Here is an 18,737-nt window from a genome sequence, read left to right as displayed (position 1 = left end):
TTATTGATGAACCTTCCTAAATCTCAACTATTGATAATTAAAAAATCATGGCACCCATAATCACAACTACAAATGGCAGTTGCAAAACCAAGCAGAACCACAAGTAAAAGACCTAATACACTTGGGAATCAAAATAAAATCAGCTCAGTCAAGGGCCGTTTGTGAGGAAGATATAGAAAGCAAGCTTATATTACTAATAGCACAGATGAAAAAAACTCATTTGACCTACTGCAAATTCTCAATAATCCCTTTGCTAAACTACTACAAAGCAAAGATTGTTCCATCACCGCTATATGGCTTCGAAACAATCCTAGACTCACAAATGATACATTGGGACTGAGTCGAAGGTAAAATATTGAAGCAGGTCTTACATATCCCTGTGAGCTATCCCATGAGCAACCTTAGATATGAATTAGGGCTGGCATCATTAAGAATGAGCCTGGATTGGAAAATGCTTACCTTATTTAGATGTATGCAAATTTCCTCTGAAGAATCCTTTGCAGGAATGTTCTATGCAAACTTACTAATTGCCAAAATAGCTACTTAATACAATTAAACAAACATGTTATGTGTGTTTTGAATGATTGTGACCGTAGCATAACTAATTTGGTAGATAATCCAGAGGAAGTTAAGTCAGCCCTGTCACGAACAGATTGGATCAAGACTATCACACAAATGAGAAGTTACAAAATACACAAATCACTCTCAGTCTTCAATAAACTGAAGCATCACCTACCAAAGTATCTGTCTCGATTCCTTGACCCTAAATTCATGTGGGAATTTTTAAGAATTACACTGGATCTTATTAAAACTGGTGAGGTCCAGTCTTCTCGAGAGGGTTACCAACTCTAGCAAAGTGAAACCTATGGGACGAGTATGAGATACAATCATTATATCATGTCCTTATATTATGCAAAGATACAGAGGCTCTACAGAAAGTAAGGCTCGAGAAATTCGTGGACTATACTGCATGGTTGAATACAGATCGTTTCTGGGATCGTGTGATAGCAGGACATGAAAGAACTTCATCGATTGAAATTATTCAAATTGTAAATGAATTCAGTATGATTACACTACAACAAAATCTTATTTAATGATTGCTGTTTTTTTATATATGTAAATAAGGAATCTTTTTTAATGTATCTACATACATTTTTTTCCTTTTTTTTCTTATGGTAGAAATATGTACATGAAATGTTGTTCAATATATGTGTAAAAGGTCTGCTAATTGGTGAAATACACAATAACATTTTTTTTAAAAACATTAAAAAAGTAACTACTAAAAAATCGGAAAGAATCTACTGCACCAGGGCCTGGTGGGAAAGGGATCTGAAATGTGGGGTTGGCTACTGCACAAGCTCTTTATTGCCATCAATCGCACAGGAAAAATACCTGATAGCTGGAAAGAAAGTGTCATTGTTCCTGCATTTAAATGTGGTGAAAAAAATGAAACCCTCCAACTTGAGAATACTAGCAATGTTAGATCCTTGTGTCAAAGTGTTTGCACACATACCACTGAATGCACTGAATACCTGGATGGAAAACAATCAGACAGTATACGCAGGGCCCTACTACACTTGTTAATATTTTTACTTTAACTACAGTTGTGGAAAAAGCAACAAACACCAGCTATGCTCGGTATCACTTCATCACTGCGCATATATTTACTGCGCGTACGAAAATGCCGAATTTCGAAATCCCAATTTCACCACATATATATGTGGAGGATGGGTAAAGAAAATAATACATGTGAGAAGTATGGGGGTTCTGGGCGTCTGCCCCGCATATATATACTTTGAAAAGGAGGATAATTTTTTTTAAAGTGTATGCGCAGTAATCACATAGTCCCTGTGTAAGTTGCCTACTTAGGCCCAAGTGCTGCATTTGACGCGGTGGGTGGATGCTTGTCCACTGTGAGCAACTGCAATGTTGGGGGATCGGTGCGAATACATAGGAAGGGATTGCTAAGCAACCAGATTCCCGCTCTCACTGGACTCAAACAAGGATGCTTACTCGCTCCCACACTTCTCTACCTTGCTGAGATGTCCAATGCCGGTGACGTAGAAACCGCACACCCCCTGAAATAAGGCCACTATAGAATTCAGTGGCTAGGCATGCCGATGACGCTACAGTACATTCACAGGTTATTAATATCACGAAAAGCAAAGTAAAGATGTGTAATGGTACTAAGGAAAGCAGAAAGTATGGCTGGTATATCGACAACATTACGTTAGAGGTTGTCGATAACTAGAAATATCTAGGTGTTTTAATTGACAATAAGATGACTTGAAAGATCATCAGGATATGATAAGAAGCACTGTAGACAACACCTGGTTGCCGTGTGCTCCTTAAGACTGAAACATTGTGGATACACTTTACAACCTGCAGTCAATGTTTATAAGCTCAAATTGGTCAATATTATCCAATATGGAGCTGAGATGTGGAGCTACGCACAAATAAAAAGTCTCGAAAGACTAGACACTGGCTGCCTTAAGCAACCGTTTTCTTGCGCACTAAGCCCGCCGGTGGAACACATTAGGGAGAGTTTGGCTTCACACCAGTCGACCATCAGTTGGTTAAGAAGAGAGTAGGTGTTGCTAATTAAATCTTTTAGATACGCTCCCTTGCATCAGATATACACTGCATGTGCAGAAACACATATTGCTGTTAGTTCCACCACATTAAGCGATCTCAAGGAAGATGCTGAACATTGGTCAAAGTGCCGTAAGACCGATGCACGGTCGAACATAAAAAGAAAAATGAAGATTCAACTAAAAAGCTTAGTTGCCCAAGCTGCCGAGGAACTAAGCCACACAAACTCTATCCAGAGAATAATATCCATATATACCAAGCCTGGGCGATTCACCGAAATATGGGAAAGAACAAGCAAAGCAGAACATATACCAAGCCTGGCCGATTCATTGAAATATGTGAAAGAACAATTGAAGCAGGTCATATACCAATCCTGGCCGATTCATCAAAATATGGGAAAAAACGACCGAAGCAGAACATATACCAAGCCTGGGCGATTCACTAAAATATGGGAAAAAAACGACCGAAGCAGAACATATACCAAGCCTGGGCGATTCACTGATATATGGGAAAAAACAACTGAATCAGAACATAAACCAAGCATGGGCGATTCACTGATATAATAACCGCAGCACAACACATACCAAGCCTGGGCGATTCACCGAAATATATGAAAGAAGAACCAAAGCAGACCATATACCAAGCCGGGGCGATTCACCAAAATATATGAAACAACAACCAAAGCAGAACATATACCATGCCTGGGTGATTCACTGAAATATGGGGAAGAACAACCGAACCAGAACATATATCAAGCGCGGGCGATTCACTGAAATATGTGAAAGAAGAACCAAAGCAGATCATATACCAAGCCAGGGCGATTCACCAAAATATGTGAAAGATCAACCAAAGCAGAACATATACCAAGCCTGGGAGATATGCCAAAATATGGGAAAGAACAACCAAAGCAGAACATGTACCAACCCTGGCCGATTCACCGAAATATATGAAAGAACAACCAAAGCAGAACATATACCATGCCTCGTTGATTCACCGAAATATGTGAAAGAACAACCAAAGCAGAACATATACCAACCCTGGCCAATTGACCGAAATATGGGAAAAATCTACTGGAGCAGAACATGTACCAAGCCTGGGTGATTCACTGAAATATGGGGAAGAACAACCGAACCAGAACATATATCAAGCGCGGGCGATTCACTGAAAAATGTGAAATTATAACCGAAGCAGAACATATACCAAGCCTGGGCGATTCACCGAAATATATGAAAGAAGAACCAAAGCAGACCATATACCAAGCAAGGGCGATTCACCAAAATATGTGAAAGATCAACCAAAGCAGAACATATACCAACCCTGGCCAATTGACCGAAATATGGGAAAAATCTACTGGAGCAGAACATGTACCAAGCCTGGGTGATTCACTGAAATATGGGGAAGAACAACCGAACCAGAACATATATCAAGCGCGGGCGATTCACTGAAATATGTGAAAGAAGAACCAAAGCAGAACATATACCATGCCTGGGTGATTCACTGAAATATGGGGAAGAACAACCGAACCAGAACATATATCAAGCGCGGGCGATTCACTGAAATATGTGAAAGAAGAACCAAAGAAGATCATATACCAAGCCAGGGCGATTCACCAAAATATGTGAAAGATCAACCAAAGCAGAACATATACCAAGCCTGGGAGATATGCCAAAATATGGGAAAGAACAACCAAAGCAGAACATGTACCAACCCTGGCCGATTCACCGAAATATATGAAAGAACAACCAAAGCAGAACATATACCATGCCTCGTTGATTCACCGAAATATGTGAAAGAACAACCAAAGCAGAACATATACCAACCCTGGCCAATTGACCGAAATATGGGAAAAATCTACTGGAGCAGAACATGTACCAAGCCTGGGTGATTCACTGAAATATGGGGAAGAACAACCAAACCAGAACATATATCAAGCGCGGGCGATTCACTGAAAAATGTGAAATTATAACCGAAGCAGAACATATACCAAGCCTGGGCGATTCACCGAAATATATGAAAGAAGAACCAAAGCAGACCATATACCAAGCCAGGGCGATTCACCAAAATATGTGAAAGATCAACCAAAGCAGAACATATACCAAGCCTGGGAGATATGCCAAAATATGGGAAAGAACAACCAAAGCAGAACATGTACCAACCCTGGCCGATTCACCGAAATATATGAAAGAACAACCAAAGCAGAACATATACCATGCCTGGTTGATTCACCGAAATATGTGAAAGAACAACCAAAGCAGAACATATACCAACCCTGGCCAATTGACCGAAATATGGGAAAAATCTACTGGAGCAGAACATGTACCAAGCCTGGGTGATTCACTGAAATATGGGGAAGAACAACCGAACCAGAACATATATCAAGCGCGGGCGATTCACTGAAAAATGTGAAATTATAACCGAAGCAGAACATATACCAAGCCTGGGCGATTCACCGAAATATGTGAAAGAATAACTGAAGCAGAACATATACCGAGCCTGGGAGATTCACTGAAATATGTGAAAGATTAACTGAAGCAGAACATAAAACGGATCTAAGGCTGGTGCAAATTGAACAATTTACCCACGTTAGACATAATGGGGCCTGGAACAAAACCATGGACGTCATTTAGGGGTAGCCAGGGTCACAACTGCGACCCCTGAGGTCTCCCGTGCTACCCCTGTGGCCCCCCTTACTACCCGTAAAAAAAGAAAATCAAAATTCTTATTTCTTTTTTATTGAGGAACATGGGCTGTGGCCAGCAGCCTGTGACTCTTTGTTTCTGGAGTGGCTGGTTTTCTGATATCTATAGCCAGTAAGATAGCTCAGTGGGTTGAGCGCTGGCTGCTGCCACATGTGTGTGATATGCAGGTGGCAGGTTCAACTCCCAGCAAGGTCAATTCAGACTATCATCCTGCTGAGGTTGATAAATGAGTACCAACACACGTTTGGTGATATTCCATGAGTATTTGTTCTATATGAAGGCTTAAGCGTATGTGCTATATAATAACACATCGTTATCGTTTGGCCTTGGACGTCTGCTTGCAGTCACAGTGATTTGGTAATAAGGGCCTATACGCACTGATGTTAACGGTACACATGGTAATCCATTCTTGTATGAAATGTATATCACTTTACAGTGATAGCGTTAACATATTTTTCGTAGTGTACCTAGAAACAATGCTTTGTAATGCCACCTCCTGTTTTGTCGAGGGGTGCACGGTCGTGTTCCATCGCTTTCCGTGATGTCACTTCTGGGCGGGGTCAAATGACATCACTTCCTGTGATGTCATCAAAGGTCAAGGGTCATGTGATGTCACTTCCGCTACCCCTGGCATTTTGGTGAAATGACGTCCCTCACCAAAACCCCCCTAGCAGGTAAAGGACGTTGTTTGTGAACACTTGGGACTACTGAAACCTCGAAACACCTAATACTGTCTTGAGGTTATTAAGACTGATTTATTACCCTGGTAAGCATATTCCTTGTATTGAGGAAGTAAAACTTAATATGGAATAGGATAATGACGGGAAATTATGCTATGGGATGAGATTAATGCACTGTTGACTGAGCATGAATGGTGTTGAAAAGAGGTGTACTTTGACACATTTAGCTTTTTGATTTGGTTGTATAGTTTTATTCCTGAATTTTATTTATTTTATCATTTACTTATAATGCTAAGCGCAGGATTGGGATTTGAATCTGAATTGTGCTGAGTTGTTTTGCTTCCAAGACAAACACACTGCCCCCAAGCTATCCTTCCTCCAATCTATTGCATGTATAAAAAGCCTTATGTTGTATACTTGTTGTGTACTACACAAAAACGTGTCATAAAAGCGAGGAAAGAAAGCACCACAGGAACCAGGAGCAAATAGTTCCTTTTCTCTCCGCCCCAGTATCATGTAAAAAAAACGAATTCAAAAACACAGAGGCAGAAAACAATGAGTTTTTTGGCCGCATTTCTTCAGGATTTGTGTACCTTTTAGATGGGGGATTGGGGTAAGGGTATACAAAAAGGATGGGGTTTATGAGGGGGTGGTGGGGGTCCCCCATCGCAATAAAAAATAAATGAGAAACAAATGTGGGGAATTCGACCCTCAAAAAATTATTTACATTAGGCCTCTGTTTTTTTCTGCTATTGTAATGTAGAACCCTCCTCCCATGCTTCCCCTGTCCGCCCCAGTTCCTCTGCTACACTCTCTGTTACACCCGGCCCCCGCCATGTTTGGTGTATCCCCTTTGTAGCGCACTCTGTTGTTTCATGGCTGGGCATGCATTTTACAAATCCCATACATGCAGTTTCCTCGCAATCAGGTTTCATATGCTTTACAGAGCACTCGCTATAACTTGTGAGGCAACATAGTGGGATTGCAGCACTGGTTACAGACTGTTAGGCAAGGTTTGTATGCAGTACCCTTTGGGACTACTACACACAAGTAGGACCACAAGTGTAAGCAAAACCAACCTTTGGTATAAGTCTGTACTACACAGTTTTGGTAGCGGAGCTGAGCAGCCAGGCTTATCTCAAGAGGGGAATGTGAGAAGTAATGATGTTACACAGAGGTATACAATCACAAGTATTGAAATAAACTCTTACACTCAAGGTTTCTTTGATACATACTGATTAATTTATTTATCTGTCAGTTATAAAACATTCATGAGAAGGAGGCAATATAATCACACACAAATATACTTCAAAACTATTTCAGAATCAAGAGGAGTAAAAGGCAAAGATTATTAGAATATGAAAGGTTACAATTATTCTTAGGCAGTGCAAATACTTTGTGTTCACTAGAAGAGTCAATTCAATTCAATAGGCTAGGCCAAAGTCAATGGACTAAAGTCTTGGATAGGATAAAACTGGTTCTGGTAAGTAAAGGGTTAAGTCTCTGCAAACGTTCTCAGAAGTAATTTGTAAAAAGAAGAACCATATGTTGGGTCACAAGCTGATTAGGCCTGTGAGTTGCAAAAGTTTCAAGCACTTTCACTGCAAGAGTAATTACTCTGAATCTTATTTCCACAGTACCTTACAATGAAGAAAAAGCTGCAGCTGGTGACTTCTGTTCCTGGCAGTTCCTGCAGATCTCGCTGTTCCCGTGCCTCAGTCATGGGGACAAGAGGGAGGACTTCGGGGGACTCCTGCACTGCACTGGGACTGGTCCAAAAGCTAGAACTTGGCAAACTTCAATCCTGGCTGTGAGTAAAGCACACAAACTGGTGTCCCTCTCCCTGGTTATACGGATTCCTGCAGTACTCTGAGGAAAATGCAACCAGCTCCGTGATTGGTATCCAGGTGGCTTATTGTCGAGTTGATTGGTCCCACCAACTCAAAGAAAGAAGTCGTCCTTCTAGGGGCTTCTCTGTTGAGATGAACTTGGCGATTCGGACCTGCAGCAGGGCTTCACCGGGCAAACCAACGGTCCAGGAGTTGCAGCAGCCGTCCTCTTTAAAGGCATGGTCTAGTAAAACATTTTATTTAAAAAATAGATAGGCAACATAAAAAAAAATACTAGCATTCTCTTTTTTAAAACTTCCTATGTAAAATTTTGAGCTATTCAAGCTCAAAATTTGCAAAAGCAAGCACATGGGCGCAGCCATTTTGTGAAATGGAGGCCGTCCTGTGCTGGCTTTTGCTTTTGCTGCACTAATAAAGGAAAAGCCAGCCAGCTGTAGTAAACAAAAGCTACCGCTGGGTGGCTTTCCCTTCATTAGTGCTGTACACGGAGGACGGGGACCGGAGACCAGAGCAGGAAAGCTGCAGCTGAATCTCGGTAAGTGCTATTTATTTTTTTTAAAAAATAATCACTAGCTGTGTTTTTTTTCTAAGTTTTCCGGGCTGGAGGAGCCCGGAAAACTTAGAAATAAAACCGCAGCTTTAAAAACGTTGTATTTATGTTTGCGGTCGCTTTTGAAGCGACCGCAAACATAAATACAACGTTATTGTGTTGGAAAACGCTGCGGTTTTTCTTTCCAAGTTTCTCAGGCTCCTCCGGCTTGGAGGAGCCTGAGAAACTCGGAAAGAAAAACCGCAGCATTTTCTAACACAACCGCGTTGTGTTTCTGCCTGCTGTGGCTATCACTTTGGGTCTCCGGTGCTCCTGGGAGCACCGGAGACCCAAAGTGAAAGCCACAGCAGGCAGAAACACAACACGGTTATGTTTACATGCCGCGTAGTGTTTCTACCTACAGCTGATTTCCCATTTGGGGCTCTCAGGCTCCCCACGTGGGGCCCGAGAGCCCCAAATGGGAAATTCTAAATGCTGCGTTGTGTCTGCCTAAATCTGCTTTCCCATTTGGGGCTCTCGTGCTCCCCGTGGGGAGCCCGAGAGCCCCAAATGGGAAATCAGATTCAGGCAGAAACAACGCGGTTGTGTTGGAAAACGCTGCGGTTTTTCTTTCCAAGTTTCTCAGGCTCCTCCGAGCCGGAGGAGCCTGAGAAACTTGGAAAGAAAAACCGCAGCGTTTTCCAACACAATAACGTTGTATTTATGTTTGCGGTCGCTTCAAAAGCGACCGCAAACATAAATACAACGTTTTTAAAGCTGCGGTTTTATTTCTAAGTTTTCCGGGCTCCTCCAGCCCGGAAAACTTAGAAAAAAAAACGCAGCTAGTGCTTATTTTTTTTAAAAAATAAATAGCACTTACCGAGATTCAGCTGCAGCTTTCCTGCTCTGGTCTCCGGTCCCCATCCTCCGCGTACAGCACTAATGAAGGGAAAGCCACCCAGCGGTAGCTTTTGTTTACTACAGCTGGCTGGCTTTTCCTTCATTAGTGCCACAAAAGCCAACACAGGAGGGCATCCATTTCACAAAATGGCTGCGCCCATGTGCTTGCTTTTGCGAATTTTGAGCTTGAATAGCTCAAAATTTTACATAGGAAGTTTTAAAAAAGAGAATGCTAGTATTTTTTTTTTTATGTTGCCTATCTATTTTTAAATAAAATGTTTTACTAGACCATGCCTTTAAGCTTGTCTTCGGTTCTTTCGTTGCAGTGGTCGACTCTGCCTTCCAAGCCAAGAGAATCGCCTTTTATTCAGTTCTCTCACATTCATTCCAGCCTAGCTGTCACTCACCCAGCAGGGTGGCTGTCCTTGTCGGACAGTCAGCCAGCCAATCACCACAGAGTGCATTTGGGTCTCCTAGTAGACTAAGCACAGGGAGTTTCGGGCACCTCCCTCACTTCCTGCCCACCCCAGACACTCGGGCGCCAGAGGCAGTCTTCACTCCTGAAGCCCGCCAAAGGCGAAGGAACAAAAGGACCAAGCCTAGTTTGGCGCGCAGAGACAAACTCTAGAAGGACCTTTCCAAAAAGAAATGGTGAAAAAAGAAGACCGGGACCTGTTTTTACAGAGGGGGCTCAGACGCCATCTTGAAAAACATGGCTCCCGCGATTTAACGCTACCGGTACTCGCGGTCGGGAAAAATCATGGTAGTTTGTTGTAAAACCACTGCCACCAGCCATTCTGAGAGAAAAGGATAGCATTTGACTGCTACATGAGTATCTAGACACAGGGGATACTAAGTAACCCCTCCAGCAATCTATTGTAAGAGGGTGTGCTGGGTCTAGGAATTTAAAAAGACTAGTAAAGTCAATTTCACTTTACTTACTCTGGGAAACACTAGTTTATCCAGAGAAGGTATTTAAACCTTGGGAAAGGCTGAAAGGCTTCCCTGTGCCACCGGACTGAGGGTGCTGTGTGACACAAATTAAAAGAGGATGCCTATGGAGTTGTTTAAACTCCATAATCAAAGAAAATACAGACAGAAAACAAACAGAATTAAAAAGTTCAAAGTCCAAAAATTTAGCAAAAGAGCTGGAGGGCTCTAAAGTGGGAAGAATTGGCACATTTATGAGAATTCTTCCTAACATAGACTGTCCGCCATTAAAAGGGACACATAACGCTAAAGGGTTGCTTGGTTACAGCGCAGCAGCAGACCGCCTTCTGGCAGACAGTGACTGCAAGTAAAGCAGCAAAGTGCAAGTTCACACCGTGGCCTGTCCGTGGCTCTGCGCCCTGCACTGTCGTTTGTAGTCAAGTGGCTGTTTGCCAACAGAGACAGGACGCACAGTGGCCCAAGGCCACGCGCCAAGGTCAGGGTCACCAGGGTACATTCATGGGAAAGAATGCTGGAGAGACAGAGGGGAGCGGTGGCTCTCTGCCTCCGCCGAGAGAGCGCGAAAAAGAAAGGGAGTGAGACAGGGAGAGAGCGAGAGGAAAGTAGAGGGAAAGAGGTGAGGGGAAGTGGGAGGGAGCGGGATAGAGCACGGGAGAGTGAAAGAGGGACGAGGGTGAGATGGAGAGAGAGGAAGAGAGCAAGAGAAAGAGGGAGATGGAAAAGAGCACGAGAGAATGCGACAGGGAGAGAGTGAGAGGAAGAAATAGGGAGTGGGGGGGTGAGAAAGAGAGCAAGTGGGGGTGGGGGTAGAGTGGGAGAAAGAGAGAGAGGAGGGTGAGACAGGGAGACAGCTAGGGAAGAGATAGGAAGAGAAAGGAAGGGAGAGATGAGAAAGTGGCAGGGCGAAAAAGAGTGCAAGGGAGTGAGACGGGTAGAGAGTGAGAGAGTGGGTAAGTAAGCGGGAGGGAGAGGGGGCTGAGAAAGAGAGAGACAGACAGAGCTTCGAAAAAGAATGTTTCTGGAATCTGAGTCGCTTCACATCACGGCACTGGTTGGAAAGTCCACATTACACTTCTCCCTCCTGCTGTTACGCGTGCTATCTTCTCAAACGGGAGACTGTGGGCAGAATTCAGCCATTTCCTGGCACCCCACCGCCTCTCTCCCAACAAATGGCGTGCGCTGTGTGCGCCAATGACTAACCCCGAAACATCTTAGAAAGCAGCAAGGGGCTTAAGACCTATTAAGAGCCTCCTCCAGCTCTAAGCAGAAACCAGAAGATGATCCCATTAACCTCATCCCATGAGCCCCGGCGACCTCCAGGCCTGCGAGGTCGAGCTAGTCTCACCAGCATCCACCTTCCCATTGGCCCGCGCGAGGGAAGTGCAGAACCCGCCGAGGCTGTAACAGACGGCCCTAGAGACAGGACCACAGCCACCCCCTGGAGAAGCAACCAGGGCGCCAGAAGCACTCCGGTCAAAAGGAACACCCGGACCGGCCTCACAAGGAACGACCTAAGTATAAGCAAATCCAGCACTGCTCAAGAGGAACCCACAGACCTGCCCTTCCCGAAAAGAAGACTGGCCGAAGAAGCAGAGGCAATTGGGCCACAGATTCCACCGCTCTCAAAGGAGAAGGGCCAACAGGAGGAACCGATACTGAACGCCACTGAGGTGAGCCAATCCCAAACTAGGACAAAGACTGCACCGCCCACAGCAGTTCCAAAGTGAGGTTATCCCAAACTAGAATGACCACCGCCCACAGCATCCCCCCCTGGTGAGGCGATCCCAAACTAGGATGAGCACCGCCCGCAGCATGCCCCGTGGTGAGGCGATCCCAAACTAGGACAGTCCCCACTCCCAAACTAGGACGACCACACACAGCAGTCACAAAGTGAGGCAATCCCAAACTAGGACGACTACCGCTCATAAAACTTCCAAGTTTAGTCAAACCCAATCTATGACGACCACCACCCACATCAGCCACAAGGTAAGGTGATCTCCCACTAGGACGACCACTGCCGGTAAGGCAGTCCCACACTAGGGTGACTACTGCCAACAGCAGCCCCAAGGTGAGACAGTCCCAAACTAGTACGGCCACCACCCACAGCCGTACCAAGGTGAGTCGATCCCAAACTAGGGCGACCGCCACCCACAGCAGCCCCAAGGTGAGGCAGTCCCAAACTAGGATGACCACTGCCAACAGCAGTACCAAAGTAAGTTGATACCAAACTAGGGCGACCGCCACCCACAGCATCCCCCGTGGTGAGGCGATCCCAAACTAGGATGAGCACCACCCACAGCATGCCCCGTGGTGAGGCAGTCCCAAACTAGGACAGTCCCCACTCCCAAACTAGGGCGACCGCCAACCACAGCAGCCCCGAGGTGAGGCAGTCCCAAACTAGGATGACCACTGCCAACAGCAGTACCAAAGTAAATTGATACCAAACTAGGGCGACCACCGCCCACATCAGTCACAAGTTGAGGCAATCCCAAAATTGGATGACCACCGCCCAAAGCAGTCACAAGGTAGTAGATACCAAACTAGGATGACCAGTGGTCCCAAGAGTCCATCCAAAACTAGGAAGATCACTGCCCACAGCAGTCCCAAGGGTAGTCGATCCCAAACTACCACGATCACCACCGAAAGCAGCCACAAGGTGAGGCGATCCCAAGCTAGGACAACTTCTGCCCACAGCAGTCAGAAGGTGAGCCAATATCCAACTAGGGCGACCACCTTCCACAGCAGTTCCAAGGTGAATCGATCCCAAACTAGGACAACCACAACCCACAGCAGTCCTAAGGTGAGTCAATACCAAACTAGGACAAGCACCTCCCACAGCAATCCTAGGATGAGGTGATACCAAACTAGGATGACTACTGCCCAGAGCAGACCCAAAACCACCGCCCAGAGCAGCCTCAAAGTGAGTCGATGCCAAACTAGGACGACTACCGCTCACAGAACTTCCAAAGTGAGCCATACCCAATCTATGATGACCACCACCCACAGCAGCCACAAGGTGAGGCGATCCCAAATTGGGATAGCACCCACAGCAGTCGCAAGGTGAGGCAATCCCAAACTAGGATGGCCACTGCCCACAGCAGTCCCAATGTGAGGTGATCCCAAATTAAAATGACTAGTACCCTCAGCAGCCACAAGGTGAGGCGATCCCAAACTAGGACGATGACCACCCACAGCAGCCACAAGGTGAGTCGATCCCAAACTAGGACGATGACCACCCACAGCAGCCACAAGGTGAGGCGATCCCAAACTAGGACGATGACCACCCACAGCAGCCACAAGGTGAGGCGATCCCAAACTAGGACGATGACCACCCACAGGAGCCCCAAGATGAGATGATCCCGAACTAGGCTGACCACCGCCGACACCATTCACAAGGGGAGTCAATCCCAAACTAGGACCACCACAACCCACAGCAGTCCTAAGGTGAGTCGATACCAAACTGGGATGACCAAAGCCTGTAGCGGTACCAAGGGGAGTCAATCCCAAACTAGGACGACCACCACTTGTAACAGTTCCAAGAAGAGGTCGTCATAAAGAAGACAACCACCACCCACAGCAGTCCCAAGGTGAGGTGATCCCAAACTAGGGTGACCACTGCCCAAAGCAGTCACAAGGGGAGTCGATTCCAAACTGGGGCAAACATCGCACACAACAGTCCCATGATGAGTCGTTCCCAAACTAGGATAACCACCACCCAAAGGAGTCACAAGGTGAGTCAATAACAAACTAGGATGACCACCCGCACACAGCTGCCACAAGATGAGTCGATCCCAAAGTACGATGACCACCATCCGCAGCAGTGATGGTGAGGCGATCCCAAACTAGGATGACCACAGACTGTAGCGGTCCCAAGTTGAGTCCATCCCAAACTAGGACTACCACCGCCTTAAGCGGTCTGAAGGGGAGTCAATCCCAAACTAGGACGACCACCACTCGTAACAGTCCCAAGGTGAGGTGATCCCAAACTAGGATGACTACTGCCCACAACAGACCCAAAGTTAGTCGATCCCAATATATAAGGGGCACTGCTAACATCCGTACCAAGGTGAGTCGAGCTCCAACTCCACCAGAGGGAACTTGTGCACTCAGATCTATATTAGCGGAACTATGGGGGCAGGAGAGACAGACAGGCACCTTGAGTTCAGTTATGGAGTGCCTGTTGCCCATCCAGATCCTAAGAAAACATCCCAGTCCCCTGAATGAATGTGTTGAGTGTTTCTGGGCACTTGGTGAGTTGAATGTAGTGGTGCCAGCGTGCTCTTAGCCTGGTTATGACCCTAAAACTCTATATTTGTGCACATCCAGCACATCACCAGGCAAATGACGCATCCCTTTAAATGTTGCAATCTTTCAGGGTGGGATGAGTTCTCCCGCTACACATTAGTGCTCTCCCAAATGTACCACAGCTCCACTTCTGGACCTCTGACATCACAAACGGTCCCCACATTTTTTTAGGACTGTAGTTGGAATAGTACATTCTCCCGCACTCCCAGAATATTTGGGATGAAAGGACTCCCATCCTGTTTGCTCGTAGATCCCTTGCTGCCAAATACCCACTCACCTCCTCTGTTAGCTCCCCTGTTGGCTCCTTTTTTCACCCTCACTGTGTTCTTCCCCATATGATTGTAAAGAGCTCCATTGCTCCATGAAGCTTGGTCAGCACTCAACAAATACCCTAATGATAGTAATAATAAGCGCCTAATGGCGATTCAGTCATACGATACATCTCCCTCGCATTTTTATTCTCCCACTTTTTCAATGGGTTTTGTTTTGCTTAAGCCGTAATTCTGGGGTTTATCGAGGGAGTTTTGGGATCCCACCCCAGAGCTGAGAGGGAGACCATGGCACCACTATTTTAAGATGCTGTTTGTTGTGATTTCTTTAAAAAGTACAATTGATCCTGTTCACGGGTTTCAAGTGCAGGGGCAGGAATTCCTATTGCTTCCTGCTAAGAGGGAGATCTGGCTTGGACACCAGCCACTCAGGGCCAGGGTGTGAAAGATGGGAGGGAGCCGGGCAGGGGAAGCGCACATGCCAACCCTCCCTACAGAAGAGGGAGGCTCGTGATTTCCATGGAATATTCCCATCCCCCCTCCTAACATATTCCTCACCCCAATGCAAGTCAATATTCATTTATTTACATCAGGGCGCGACAAGTACACGAAGACAAAAAAGGCACAGGACTAGAACAAACAGAAGGAAGGATTCAAGAGAGTATTGAACAGTATAGTGGCTGTTTACCTGAAAAGGATGGTTTTCAGCTGTTTTTTTAAAAGAGTGGAGGTTGCTTTCTAGCCGGATATTGCAGGGTACCTTGTTCCAAAGGGAAATAGCGTTGGTGGGAAAAGCCCTACCTAGGCCTGTAGCTTTTGTTCTGGCATGGACAGGTTCAAGGAGACCATGTTTAGCCGATTTAAGCTGTGGCTTGGTTCGTACCATTTAAATTCCTTTTTAAGGTATGCTGGGGCCGTGCCATATAAGCACCGGTGGACCATTGTCAGGGATTTCAAACTAACACGCTCCTTTAAGGCAGCCAGTGTAGGTCGGTTCTGTCTTTTGTTGTGTGTTCACGTTTGGATTTCCCTGTGATGGATCTGACTGCGTTATTTTGCATTATTTGTCATTGCTTGAAGCAGCCATTGCTGGATCCTAATAACAGGGCGTTACCATAATCCAATCGTGAGAGGATGGTGGCTCTAGCAATGGTGGCACTGTTTTTGGTGTTCAAGAATGGCCTAATGCGGCCTAGCAGCCTCTGGTAGTACTGGCAGTTTTTTTTTTAGGTACGCGACGGGTGCCTCCACTCCTGATGAGGATTGCAGATACATGCCGAGTGTTTTAACCTTATTAGTGACAACAATGTTGGAGTCTTTTATATTGAAAGAGGAATAGGCTGGGCCTAGGTTAAGTAAAGCTTTCTTTGTTCCGAAGGTCATGAGTTCTGTTTTGGAGCCATTTAAGCACATCCACTGAGTTTTCACCCAATTCTCGATGGTATTGTAGATGGCTGATAATCTGTTGTTATCTGATTTATGGTCTCTGCATAGTTCCAAAATCTATTGGGTGTCATCTGCATAGTTGGTGAAGTAGATTCCTAGCTGTGAGGGAAGGTTGCAGAGACAGCGGATGTATAGATTAAAGAGCAAGGGGGAGAAGCTGGCTCCCTGGGGGACGCCGCAGTCTACAGGATGAGCGCTGGTGGACAATAGACACGTTCAGTTCTCCCGCTCAAGGCTGGGCGGGCCTACATGGAACTCTGGAGATTTCCCGGTGGGCCTCTGTACACTGGGATGGACTGGCCTACATGGAAATCTGGAGATTTCCTGGTGGGCCTATGCATCCTGGGCGCAGGAATGGACTGGCCTACACGAAACTCTGGAGATTTCCTGATGGGCCTATGCACCCTGGGGTGGACTGGCCTACATGGAAATCTGGAGATTTCCCGGTCAGCCTCTGCACCCTGGGCCCAGGGGTGGACTGGCCTACATGGAACTCTGGAGATTTCCCGGTAGGCCTCTGCACTCTGGGCATCATTTGTGTGGCTACCTATATTATTTCCAAATGTTCTCCTAGGAAAAGGTGGGGCTTGCTAAAAAATGTGAAATATGGGGCCACTTTGAAATATATTTCCAGGGCCTCTTTGAGTTCCCAGTCAACCCCTGCTCCTGCTGTCCGTCTCAGGTCTCCCTCCTGTGTGATCTCTAATGTTGGCATGCATGGGAGAGAGGCAAAAATGGGGAGCCTGGACACGAGGATTGGGGGAGTGAGCCGACTCAGAAAAGAGGGGTGATGGGGCAGATTGCTGGGCACGTCAAGGGCAGCGCCTGAGAAGAGGGGCCGGACAAAAAGATGAGATGTGTAAACCGGGGGTTAGAGGGATGGAGTGGGCTTGCGTGAGGGTCATTAGGCGAGGCGTGAGGGTACTGGCGAATGGGAGGATGGTCAGAGAGACAGGAAAGCAGAATGGGCCTCATTGCAGGTTTGGCGGTAGAACCTCCGGCAATGCTGCCAGACTGAATTTCTTTTACCGCAGGCAGTAACCATACAGTAAAAGTAATATTATGCATGTAATCCCTGATTTGGAAAATCACGGGATTCCACTATGGATATGCGATATTACCACAGGCTGTAATACCACACGAGTCATTACTGTCACTGTAAGTGGGGGTAAAACCGTCCCTTTCTGATGTTATTTTAAACATATGGGTTTCAATGTCCGTAAGTAAGCAGAACGGCGAAACGGGCTACATTCCAAAATGCGACCTGTTTCATCAGCACCGCACAGCTCATATGTATAACCCCCGGGCCTGATTCACAGAAGCGTTTTCTAATGGTGCAATCCCATAGGGAAACGCTCTGTGAATCAGGCCCTTTGTGTTTAAACTGTGGGCAACACCTTCCCGTCTCCGGGACGTAGCCCAGTCGGCTAATGTTGCTGCTGCGGTGATTTGTTTTGCCTTCTGCATATTGCAGTGTATGAACCCAGCAAGTGAGCTCACGAGTATGTCTCACGGTTCAATCCCAGAAGAGTAGCTCGATGCGTTAACCCACCTGCTGCAGACACCCGTGTTCAACCTGCGCGTCAGTGGTAGCAATCCCAGTAAGTTAGCTCACCTGGTTAATGTGCCTATGTGTCTTTGTGGTCACGAGTGACAGTCCACATAACATAGCCCAGGAGGTTAACGCACCGGCCGCAAAGGTCGGTGTCCACCCTTGACACACACAGGGTACACTGTGTGCAATATGAGACCACCCATCACTATGCAAGAGAAGGGGGGCTCTGTAACGGGAGCTGCTGGGAATGGCCATTTCATTTCTATTTTCTTCAAATTGTCCCTTAAAAAACGTTATCAAGTGGCAAAAATCTACTTGTTTGAACTGCAATGAACTCTCGGCGTTTACTGGGGCAGGGGTTTGTAGGCTGACTCAATTATTAACTACTCCCTAGGAGGCTGTGGGCAAAAGCCTCCCTGAAAAAAACGCCCAGAATGTTTCCAGGAAAGGGCAGACGGACACGAGAGCTGAAACACATGAAAGGGTGGGCACTCGCCAGAGAAAAGCAACATAGCGTGGTTGTTAAATGCATATAGCGCACACTGAACGGGCCTCCACTTCACAACTCAATAGCACTGTGTGATCCATCGCAGGCAGATAAAAGGCGGAGCTCCACCAGGTGCGACTTGAACCTGGTAGCTGCTGCTCACAGCTCTCTACAGCAGGCGCACAGCCCACCGATCTATACTACAGGCTACACACAGAGATGGCATTTGATGGTATGCAATGCCGCCTGCAATCTTGCTTTTAAAGGCCTGGCATGCAGTGCCCTACCCCTGGTCTGAAGCCAACCAGCCCACCTTTCAACACCCACGAACAACAGTACAATCGCAAACAATGAAATGTCTTTTGTCTTTCGCGGTGGGAACCACTCCAAGTGGTGGATGTTAAGAAAAGGCTCACAAGCCGTGGGCGCTGCTCCAGCTGAAACAGGAGCCCTGGGGAGGATTAGCGCGGGCCG

The 18,737-nt window shown here is 46.3% G+C and overlaps 1 protein-coding gene across 3 annotated transcripts in view; it reads left to right on the top strand.

Annotated features, from left to right (window-relative positions):
• Positions 1 to 11,479: 11,479 nt before the first annotated feature.
• The window catches only part of RBP5 (retinol binding protein 5), a 141,544-nt gene continuing 134,286 nt past the window's right edge, over positions 11,480 to 18,737 (top strand). For 2 of the 3 annotated variants that reach the window (XM_069650612.1, XM_069650611.1), the window contains exon 1: positions 11,486 to 11,871. The gene's annotated coding sequence lies outside the window, so the exon portion shown is untranslated. Of the gene's footprint in view, positions 11,872 to 18,737 lie in introns of all 3 variants that reach the window. The other variant, XM_069650613.1, reaches the window with a different exon arrangement.

Source organism: Ambystoma mexicanum, chromosome 3p (assembly GCF_040938575.1).
Source record: "Ambystoma mexicanum isolate Mex_15411 chromosome 3p, UKY_AmexF1_1, whole genome shotgun sequence".
Classification (NCBI taxonomy): Eukaryota; Metazoa; Chordata; class Amphibia; order Caudata; family Ambystomatidae; genus Ambystoma; species Ambystoma mexicanum.
The sequence above is the reverse complement of the archived record's forward strand: the minus strand, read 5'-3'. Positions and strand labels throughout refer to the sequence as shown.